This window comes from Salvelinus namaycush, chromosome 31, assembly GCF_016432855.1.
Source record: "Salvelinus namaycush isolate Seneca chromosome 31, SaNama_1.0, whole genome shotgun sequence".
NCBI classification, from domain to species: domain Eukaryota; kingdom Metazoa; phylum Chordata; class Actinopteri; order Salmoniformes; family Salmonidae; genus Salvelinus; species Salvelinus namaycush.
The window spans coordinates 21,732,296-21,744,754 of NC_052337.1; the positions used below are offsets into that span (position 1 = coordinate 21,732,296).

Genomic DNA, 12,459 nt, shown 5'->3' on the forward strand with positions numbered 1-12,459 from the left:
TACAAATAATATAAACAACCTATAAAGCCCAACACATACTGTATAAATTAATATAAACAACCTATAAAGCTCAACACATACTGTACAAATAATATAAACAACCTATAAAGCCCAACACATACTGTATAAATTAATTTAAACAACCTATAAAGCCCAACACATACTGTACAAATAATATAAACAACCTATAAAGCCCAACACATACAAATAATATAAACAACCTATAAAGCCCAACACATACAAATAATATAAACAACCTATAAAGCCCAACACATACTGTATAAATTAATTTAAACAACCTATAAAGCCCAACACATACTGTATAAATAATATAAACAACCTATAAAGCCCAACACATACTGTACAAATAATATAAACAACCTATAAAGCCCAACACATACAAATAATATAAACAACCTATAAAGCCCAACACATACTGTACAAATAATATAAACAACCTATAAAGCCCAACACATACAAATAATATAAACAACCTATAAAGCCCAACACATACAAATAATATAAACAACCTATAAAGCCCAACACATACAAATAATATAAACAACCTATAAAGCCCAACACATACAAATAATATAAACAACCTATAAAGCCCAACACATACTGTACAAATAATATAAACAACCTATAAAGCCCAACACATACAAATAATATAAACAACCTATAAAGCCCAACACATACAAATAATATAAACAACCTATAAAGCCCAACACATACTGTACAAATAATATAAACAACCTATAAAGCCCAACACATACAAATAATATAAACAACCTATAAAGCCCAACACATACTGTACAAATAATATAAACAACCTATAAAGCCCAACACATACTGTACAAATAATATAAACAACCTATAAAGCCCAACACATACAAATAATATAAACAACCTATAAAGCCCAACACATACAAATAATATAAACAACCTATAAAGCCCAACACATACTGTACAAATAATATAAACAACCTATAAAGCCCAACACATACTGTATAAATTAATATAAACAACCTATAAAGCCCAACACATACAAATAATATAAACAACCTATAAAGCCCAACACATACTGTACAAATAATATAAACAACCTATAAAGCCCAACACATACTGTACAAATAATATAAACAACCTATAAAGCCCAACACATACAAATAATATAAACAACCTATAAAGCACAACACATACTGTATAAATTAATATAAACAACCTATAAAGCCCAACACATACTGTACAAATAATATAAACAACCTATAAAGCCCAACACATACTGTATAAATAATATAAACAACCTATAAAGCCCAACACATACTGTACAAATAATATAAACAACCTATAAAGCACAACACATACTGTATAAATAATATAAACAACCTATAAAGCCCAACACATACTGTACAAATAATATAAACAACCTATAAAGCCCAACACATACTGTACAAATAATATAAACAACCTATAAAGCCCAACACATACTGTACAAATAATATAAACAACCTATAAAAGCCAACACATACTGTACAAATAATATAAACAACCTATAAAGCACAACACATACTGTACAAATAATATAAACAACCTATAAAGCCCAACACATACTGTACAAATAATATAAACAACCTATAAAAGCCAACAGATACTGTATAAATAATATAAACAACCTATAAAGCCCAACACATACTGTACAAATCATATAAACAACCTATAAAGCACAACAGATACTGTATAAATAATATAAACAACCTATAAAGCCCAACACATACTGTACAAATAATATAAACAACCTATAAAGCACAACACATACTGTACAAATAATATAAACAACCTATAAAGCCCAACACAAACTGTACAAATATTATAAACAACCTATAAAGCCCAACACATACTGTACAAATAATCTAAGCCTATGGGGAAAGGGTGGTATGGCGAGGTTTTGCTCTGGTCGCCGAGAGGCGGGGCAGGAGGGTGCATGTAAAAGCATCTCGATTGTTTAGGAGGGTGGGGGGCTTACGAGATAAGTGGTGGGGTGGGCAGATAGAGATATGGGGGGACTGACAACTACCTGTGTTGATAGGCGGGGTGGGAAGGGGTGGAAAACATTTGTTTATTTTTCTTTAAATGCCAATTTTATTATTACAAAATCCTGTGCGATCAATATGATCATTTCTTTGTATGTATTTCTTTTGTTTTTCTTTTGAGTGTCAGCCCACAGGTACATGTTATGTAAACTGAATATATGAATTTAAATGAATACTGGACCTGTTACCCACCCCGACAAAAAAATGCCATAACAAATAAAAGTTTCTTTATTGTTAAAACCAACACATTTCAGACACAGCCTTCATCAGGGTTTGGCACCTGGCTCAGAGCACTAGTTACACTAGTTACAGTTACAGTTCACATTACAATCACAGATGCATTATGAATGTGCCATTACAAACACTTCTAAATTGATCAATCTCACCTAATAATCTTGGGACCCAAATCTTGTGTCAGCTAGCTGGCTACATCCATTCTGTCACCGGAGATTACACCTGAAAAGCCTATTGTGGCACTAACATCATCAGTATTCTAGAGGAGGAGATGCAGATAAAGGAACAGACTTCATATTCTAGTGAGTCTGACAGTAAGGGAGTAGATGTGTGTCTTTGCCAAGCAGCCTCTGAGTCTGTACTGCTATGATTTATGTGATCCAACAGGCTCTCTCTCTCTGGTACGTGCCGCCTTGCTGGGACCAGAAACGTTCCTTTGCATTTAGGGGAAAGAGAATAGGAAGCCGGAAAATTAACTGTTTAGATTAAATGGAAACTGAAAGGGCAGATACAGTTTGGTAGAGTAGCAATTAGGAAGGGGGGATGTGAGGAGAGGCAGAAGGGGGGGAAGGTCGAAGAAGGGAAGGGAGAGAGAGGGAAAAAGAGAAGAGGGGGGTAACAGTAATTTAGAGCAGAGCTTCTCTACAGTGGCAGCAGCAGCGGTCCTAATGTGGTGTGTCCCAGCAGGAAAGTACGGCCTGGGACGGTGCCTGATGGAGTGCATCGGTAAGGCCCACACCAACGACACATAATGGGTGGTAATGGGAAATAAAGGGAAATAAGAAGAAATGGTAAAGCCAAGTAATATACAGTGGCAATCAGGGAAGACTGTAAAAAACAAGTTCCCTAATGAAAATCCAGACACACCCATATATTCTACAGGACCAGTACTATGCGCGTGTGTGCGTGTGCGTGTGCGTGTGCGTGTGTGTGTGTGTCTCAGATAAAAGGGTTGTGGTAGGGACAGCCTCTAGAAGGACCATTGGATTTATGCCACCCAGAGAAAAGGCTCTTCCCTTGTATCCTGGTAAAACTGTTTTTAGGGGGCTACAGGGACGTCTTGGCTCCTATAGTGGAACACTCAAGGCTAATTGTTCCCGGTAATTGGCGGCGCTTGGCAGGTTCGTTTAACCGGCATGCACACATGAATGCACACACACGCACACACTGCCACTCCCTGTGTATTTACCGCTGTGTCCGAAGGGACTTATAAAACATCTGAGAGATGAACAGGAACGGGGGAAACAGCTCAGTGCTCCGTGAGAAAGAGAGGTGTGTGTGTGTGTGTGTGTGTGTGTGTGTGTGTGTGTGTGTGTGTGTGTGTGTGTGTGTGTGTGTGTGTGTGTGTGTGTGTGTGTGTGTGTGTGTGTGTGTGTGTGTGTGTGTGTGTGTGTGTGTGTGTGTGTTAACGTTAGCGTTAGCATCGACAGGGGAACAGAAACACAGATGTACTAAACAGAGCATGTGTAAACATTAGCTTAACAAAAGAGGGCCAATTAGAGGATCATAAGAAGTATTTGGGTCTTTGCTGGCAGTGGCATGTGTTTAGAATGTTCAGAATGTGATTATATGATTACAAAGTCAACAAATGAGAGGGGGGGGATACAGTTGGGCCAGAAAGGACATTTGCATTGGTTTGGTATGTTGTATTTATTTAAAAGCAGCAGCTACTCTTCATGGGGTCCACATGAAACATGACATAATACATAGTACAGAACATTATTAGTCAAGGACTGAACTACATACATTTACAACGTCACACATAGCCTACATATCAGTACATTCACATTATATTTAGGTCTAATACATAAGGTGTTCTTTTATCTGTTTTTTTTAACTGGTTTTATTGCTAGCTTGAGTTACCTGGGGTGGCAGAGAGTTCAATGTAGTCATGGTTCTATTTAATACTGTGCGTTTTCCAGCCTCTGTTCTGGACCTGGGAACTGAAGACAACTCTGGTTGCATGTCTTTGCATACCGATGAGTGTCCGAACTGTGCCAGCTGCTTGATCAGACAGTTCGGTACCTTCAACACATCAATACCTCACACAAAGACCAATAGTGATGCAATCAATCCTCCTCAACTTTGAGCCAGGATAGATTGACATGCATGGTACTGACACTTTCCATCCGTGTACATCTAAGTGCGAAACGTGCTGCTTTGTTCTAGACCAACTATCCTTCTTTGCCGCACATGACCACACAGCTGGGCAGTAGTGTGACAAAACTAGGGCCTGTAGAATCTGGTCGACTGAGATGTCAAGAAGGCAGAGCAACGCCCTATCATGGACAGACCTCTTCCCATTTTAGTAACCATTGAGTCTATATATGTTTTGATCATGAAAGCTTGCTATCTAGGGTTACACCGAGCAGTTTAGTCTCCTCAACTTGCTCAATAGCCACATAATTCAATAATAGATCTAAATGAGGTTTAGCGTTGAGAGAGGGATTTGTCAGAAAAATTATGCTTTTAAGTTGAGATATTTAGCACCAGCCTATTACTAGTTACTATTGCTAGTTTCTTGATGGGTGCATGCCTATCAGTAACCAGAAGAAGCAGTTTCATAAATGCTTCAAGTGCAGATATTTCACATCTTCGACATAGGAATCATTGCAAAACCTCTTGTATGAGCATTTATACACAATTTTAGGTGCAATTTTTGGAACTATTCAATTATGATCACTACATCCGATGGGTGTGGATACTGCTTTAGAGCAGATTTCTCCAACATTAGTAAAGTTTTGATCAATAAACGTGGATGATTTATTTCCAGTTCTGTTTGTAAATACCCTGGTAGGTTAACTAATGACTTGAACCAGATCGCAGTCACTGGTTACAGCTTGGAGCTTCTTTTTCAGTGGGCAGTTTGATGACAACCAGTCAATATTTAGGTCACCCAGAAAATATACCTCTCTATTGATATCGCATACATTTTTCAACATTTCACACATATAGTCCAAATACTGACTTTTAGCACTTGGTGGTCTATAGCAACTTCCTACAAGAATAAGCTTCAGGTGAGGCAGATGAACCTGTAGCCATATTAGTTCCACATCATCTGACATGAGATCCTCTCTCAGCTTAACAGGAATATGACTCTGGAGATGCATGGCAACACCTCCTCCATTTGCATTTCTATATTTCCTATATATTCTATAACCTTGTATAGTTACTATTGCATCAAATTATCTACAGTGCCTTTGGAAAGTATTCCGACCCCTACACTTTTCCCACATTTTGTTAAGTTAAAGCCTTACAATCTACACACAATGCCCCATAATGACAAAGCGAAAGCAGTATCCGCTCCGAGACAGGATTGTGTCGAGGCACAGATCTGGGGAAGGGTACCATAACATTTCTGCAGCTTTGAAGGTCCCTAAGAACACACATCATTCTTAAATGGAATAAGTTTGGAACCACCAAGACTCTTCCGAGAGCCAGCCGCCTGGCCAAACTGAGCAATCAGGTGAGAAGGGCCTTGGTCAGGAAGTTGACCAAGAACCCGATGGTCACCTGACAGAGCTCCAGAGTTCCTCGGTGGAGATGGGAGAACCTTCCAGAAGGACAACCATCTCTGCAGCACTCCACCAATCAGGCCTTTCTGGTAGTTTCCAGACGGAAGCTACTCCTCAGTAAAAGGCACATAAAAGCCCTCTTGGAGTTTGCCAAAAGGCACCTAAATACTCTCAGACCATGAGAAACAAGATTCGCTGGTCTGATGAAACCAAGATTGAACTCTTTGGCCTGAATGCCAGAGCGTCACATATGGAGGAAACCTGGCACCATCCTTAAGGTGAAGCATGGTGGTGGCAGCATCATGCTGTGAGGATGTTTTTCAGCAGCAGGGACAAGGAGACTAGTCTGGATCGAGGCAAAGATGAATGGATCAACATGAACCCAACCGAACATCTCTGGAGAGACCTAAATATAGCTGTGCAGCAATGCACACCATCCAACCTGACAGAACTTGAGAGGATCTGCAGAGAAGAATGGGAGAAACTCCAAAAATAGAGGTGTGTCAAGCTTGTAGCGTCATACCCAAGAAGACTCAAGGCTGTAATAGCTGCCAAAGATGATGAGTAAAGGGTCTGAATACATACAGTTGAAGTCAGAAGTTTACATACACTTAGGTTGGAGTCATTAAAACTCGGTTTTTCAACCACTCCACAAATTTCTTGTTAACAAACTATAGTTTTGGCAAGTCAGTTAGGACATCTACTTTGTGCATGACACAAGTGATTTTTACAGTAATTGTTTCCAGACAGATTATTTCACTTATAATTCACTGTATCACAATTCCAGTGGGTCAGAAGTTTACATACACTAAGTTGACTGTGCCTTTAAACAGCTTGTAAAATTCCAGAAAATTATGTTATGGCTTTAGAAGCTTCTGATAGGCTAATTGACATCATCTGAGTCAATTGGAGGTGTACCTGTGGATGTATTTCAAGGCCTACCTTCAAACTCAGTGCCTCATTGCTTGACATCATGGGAAAATCAAAAGACATCAGCCAAGACCACAGAAAAAAAAAATGTAGACCTCCACAAGTCTGGTTCATCCTTGGGAGCAATTTTCAAACCCCTGAAGGTACCAGGGTCATCTTTTCAAACAATAGTACACAAGTATAAACACAATGGGACCAGGCAGCCGTCATACCGATCAGGAAGGAGACACGTTCTGCCTCCTAGAGATGAACGTACTTTGGTGCGAAAAGTGCAAATCAATCCCAGAACAACAGCAAAGGACGTGAAGATTTTGGAGGAAACAGATACAATAGTATCTATATCCACAGTAAAACGAGTCCTATATCGACATAACCTGAAAGGCCGCTCTGCAAGGAAGAAGCCAGTGCTCCAAAACTGTCATAGAGAAGCCAGACTATGGTTTGCAACTGCACATGGGGACAAAGATTGTACATTTTGGAGAAATGTCCTCTGGTCTGATGAAACAAAAATAGAACTGTTTGGCCATAATGACCATTGTTATGTTTGGAGGAAAAAGGGGGAGGCTTGCAAGCCGAAGAACACCATCCCAACCGTGAAGCACGGGGGTGGCAGCATCATGTTGTGGGGGTGCTTTGCTGCAGGAGGGACTGGTGCACTTCACAAAATAGATGGCATCATGAGGGAGGAAAGTTATGTGGATATATTGAATCAACAACTCAAGACATCAGTCAGGAAGTTAAAGCTTGGTCGCAAATAGGTCTTCCAAGTGGACAATGACCCCAAGCATACTTCCAAAGTTGTGGCAAAATGGCTTAAGGACAACAAAGTCAAGGTATTGGAGTGGCCATCACAAAGCCCTGACCTCAATCCCATAGAAAATGTGTGGGCAGAACTGAAAACGTGTGTGCGAGCAAGGAGGCCTACAAACCTGACTCAGTTACACCAGCTCTGTCAGGAGGAATGGGCCAAAATTCACCCAACTTATTGTGGGAAGCTTGTGGAAGGCTACCCGAAACGTTTGACCCAAGTTAAACAATTTAAAGGCAATGCTACCAAATACTAATTGAAAGTATGTAAACTTCTGACCCACTGGGAATATGATGAAAGAAATAAAAGCTGAAATAAATAATTCTCTCTGGTATTATTCTGATATTTCACATTCTTATAAAAAAGTGGTGATCCTAACTGACCTAAGAGAGGGAATTTTTTACTAAGATTAAATGTCAGGAATTGTGAAAAACTGTATTTGGCTAAGGTGTATGTAAACTTCCAACTTCAACTGTATGTAAATGTGATATCAGTTTTTAGTTTTTTTTATTAGCAAAAAATTCTGAAAACTGTTTTTTGCTTTGTCATTATGGGGTATTGTGTGTACATTGATGATGGAAAATACAATGTAATCTATTTTAGAATAAGACTGTAACGGGGTCTGAATTCTTTCCGAATGTGTAAGTGTGTTTCAGAGATGGCCAGAATATGAATGTTTTCTGATGTTAATAAGTTGTTTTTCTGGGTTGCTTGTTTGTTTTTAGTGCTATTCTGAGAGGCTGATCCGAAGTAGACATGTCAGAGACCTTTATATTTGAGTCAATGGTACTGAGTGGGCTGCCCACAGTGGGCTTCTTCCTAAGGCAGACAGTTACAGTGGAATGAAATTCTATGTGCATTAGATTTATTGCAGACAATACTTCCGGAGCTGACAGTTAAAGGAACATAGATGAGGTTAATTACATTTACTACACTTCTATTTCTCTGGGATATAATCTGATTTCCATGTCCTCTGTTGCTTATTATGACAGGGAGGACTGGAGCCCTACCAAACCCAGACCGTCAGTCTCTTAAACAGTTCACTATATTGATGGAGATAATCCTGGAACCCCTGCGTTTAGGGTGAATCCAATCTCTTTTAAAGAGTGTTGGTTGCTCCCACAGCAAATCAAAATTGTCACAAAAGGAGACGTTCCTGTCTTTGCAGAGTTTCTCCAGGAACTAATTTACGGCAGTGTGGCTTCTGTAATGTTCCGAACCCCTTCTATAGCATGACAGGGGGCCAGAGATAACTGTCCTCTTCCCTTTGAATTAGTTCAAGTGCAGGTCGGCAGGCAGTCCAGTTGATCTGCCATCTACATGGATCAATCAAGTGCTGGCATGATGACCAAAGCAACAGTATGTGTACCCATGTTAGCAAATTTGGTAAAGAAAAATAAAAGTCACATACAATATATAAACATATTACAACTGTAGCAGGCCAACCCTGCTGGGTGTGCAGGCTTCTGTTCCAGCCTAGCACTAACACACCTGATTCAACTTATAAAACCTAATTAGTTGATAATCAAGTGTGCTATCGCTGGGCTGGAACAGAAGTCTGCTCCCCCAGTAGATCAGAGATCAGTGGAGTGAGGTTAGACACCTCTGGTGTTGACTTTTTTTTTGTTCACCTGAAATGATGCTTTATTATTAATAGCCTACGTGTTACTAATATGTCTAACCTTCACATATGAGTTAGCTTAATTGTACACTTATATGAAATAGTTTTGATTCTTTCAAGTGAAGTGTTTAAACTTGATTTCATTGTTAACTTAAAACTATTATTCAAGATGAACTGGGGTCAATGTTGATAAATCACAGATCACAATCCTGCAATAAAGAGGGGAAAGGAATCTGTCTCTAATTTGTCTGTGTTTCTGTGTTCTATTCTCAAATGAACATTACCTTTTTGTCCAGATTTAAACTCTCAAATTAGTTTTATTTGATTGTCAGTGAGTCAATCAAGCACGTTCTTTTTTGCATGTGGCTATGAGCACACATGTATAAAATATTTTTGACAGTATACAGCGCCAGCTTTTCCCCGTGAGTCTGTGCACATTCTAGTACAATGTGTAGATATCTTTGATGTGTGTGCCTGTGTGTGCTTGCTTGTGCCTGCGTGTGCTTGCACATGTGTGTGCACATATTTAGTGTATACAGGAGCTGATTGTTTCATGCTAATGCTAGATGGACTGATGTAAACACTTAGATGGATGAATGACTAATTGACAAGGCCATTCACAGACTTAATAGACTGGAGGCATCAATCACAAGGAGATATCTACAATGCAAGTAGCTTCCAGCCTCCTCAGCTCCCATCACTCTCTCAGCCAATCCATCCATCCCCCAATCAATCTCTCTCGCTCTCTCACTCTCTCTCTCTCTCTCTCTCTCTCTCTCTCTCTGCCACTCTCTCTTATCTCAACTTTCTTCCCATTCCAGTGATTCTCTTGTTCTACAATTGATGTAGGCCTACAACCCATTTGGCACAGATCGGTTGTGATACAACGTAGAGTTTTTCGGCAGAAAAATATTTACACACAAACGTTGTGGAGACAGAACACAATGGTTGTGTCAATATCTTTGCACAGACAAACTCTTTGTTGTAACAAAAAACTATTAGTTGTATCACAATCGTTGTGTCAAATGCATTGTACATCAGCTGTACAACCTGAGTGTGTACTGGGCCTCAGTCCTTCAGACTCACTACAGCAACCATTCCATTTGATTAACTGTTTGATAGTCGGGGAATGAGTCTGAGTCACATGGACCCATATGTGAGAGATTTAAGGGGCCTGGGATATATTGATCTGGCCCCTGAGTGGCAGGACAGAGGGGCCCCGTTACCCCCTTCCACGAATTCTTCCCTCATTAATCAACCTCTCCTCCCATACCTCTACTCCTCCCTCGCTCCATCTCTCCTCTATCGAGAGTCGCATCTCTCAGCTGTGGTTATTTACAATGCATCCTAGTGGTCACATATATTTACTCCGAAAGAGAGAGAGAGAAATTTCTCTGTCTGGATCTACAGATTCCTTCACTATTGGCCCTTTTGTACTCTATCTGAACATGAACACACCGGCTGATAGCAAGATCCCACCTCTGAAGCTACATTTATTGATAAACCCCTTTTAAATCAATGAGTAATAAACAGCCATGGTAACTGACAATAACCAACCTCATCTAATGTGTTCAACAGACCTACAGTCGAAACCGGAAGTTTGCATACACCTTAGCCAAATACATTTAAACTCAGTTTTTCACAAATCCTGACATTTAATCCCAATTAAAATTCCCTGTCTTAGATCAGTTAGGATCACCACTTTATTTTAAGAATGTGAAATGTCAGAATAATAGTAGAGATAATGATTTATTTCAGCTTTTATTTATTTCATCACATTCCCAGTGGGGCAGAAGTTTACATACACTCAATTAGTATTTGGTAGCATTGCCTTTAAATTGTTTAACTTGGGTCAAACGTTTCGGGTAGCCTTCCACAAGCTTCCCACAATACGTTGGGTGAATTTTGGCCCATTCCTCCTGACAGAGTTACAGCTTTGACTCAAATCTACTTGAAAATCTATGGCAAGACCTGACAACGGTTGTCTAGCAATGATCAACAACCAATTTGACAGAGTTTGAAGAATGTTGCAAATGTTGCACAATCCTGGTGTGGTAGTTCTTAGCAATTTACCCAGAAAGACTCACAGCTGTAATTGCTGCCAAAGGTGCTCCTACAAAGTATTTACTCAGGGGTGTGAATACTTTCAGTTGAAGTCGTAAGTTTACATACACCTTAGCCAAATATATTTACTCTGTTTTTCACAATTCCTGACATTTAATCCTAGTAAAAATTCCCTGTCTTAGGTCAGTTAGGATCACCACTTTATTTTAAGAATGTGAAATGTCAGAATAATAGTTATTTCAGATTTTATTTCTTTCATCACATTCCCAGTGGGTCAGAAGTTTACATACACTCAATTAGTATTTGGTAGCATTGGGTTTAAATTGTTTAACTTGGGTCAAACGTTTCGGGTAGCCTTCCACAAGCCTCTCACAATAAGTTGGGTGAATTTTGGCTCATTCCTCCTGACAGAGCTGGTGTAACTGAGTCAGGTTTGTAGGCCTCCTTGCTCGCACACACTTTTTCTTTTCTGCCCACAAATGTTCTATGGGATTGAGGTCAGGGCTTTGAGATGGCCACTCCAATACCTTGACTTTGTTGTCCTTAACCTGTTATGGCTGCAAGGGGCAGTATTGAGTAGCCAGTTAAATCGTGCCCATTTCAAACGGCCTCGTACTCAATTCTTGCTCGTACAATATGCATATTATTATTACTATTGGATAGAAAACACTCTCTAGTTTCTAAAACCGTTTGAATTATTTCTCTGAGTGAAACAGAAGTCATTCTGCAGCACACTTCCTGACCAGGAAGTGGAATGTCAGAAATCGATGCTCTGTTCAACTTCCTGCCTATACATGGGCATGATACGTAAGAGTCTACATACACTTCATACACCTTCCCCTGGTTGTCAAGAGGCGGTGAGAGAAAAATTTTCGTGTTTATCTTGGTCTGAGGTGGAATTAAAGCTCTTTGTTTGACGTGACCGTCCACTTCCTGTTTCTGGAGCGCGCGAAAGAGGACATGGATTTGCCTTCTGTTTTGCTCTCGTTATGGACGACTAACATCTCCGTCTTAGATTTTATTTGATACATGTGACCATATCATCGTAAAGTATGTTTTTTCAATATAGTTTAATCAGATTATTTAAATTTTTTCGGGAGTTTTGCCGTGTTCCGTTCTCTGACTTTGTTGACGTTGGAGAGATCCGTAGCACTTGGCAAGTGCCCATGCTAAATGAAGAGGGAAATTTGCCGT

General features: G+C 39.6%; 1 protein-coding gene across 1 annotated transcript in view; it reads right to left on the minus strand.

The window, feature by feature from the left end:
* The window catches only part of LOC120025508 (whirlin-like), a 178,603-nt gene that overhangs the window by 101,200 nt on the left and 64,944 nt on the right, over positions 1–12,459 (minus strand). The gene's annotated exons all lie outside the window — the stretch shown is intronic.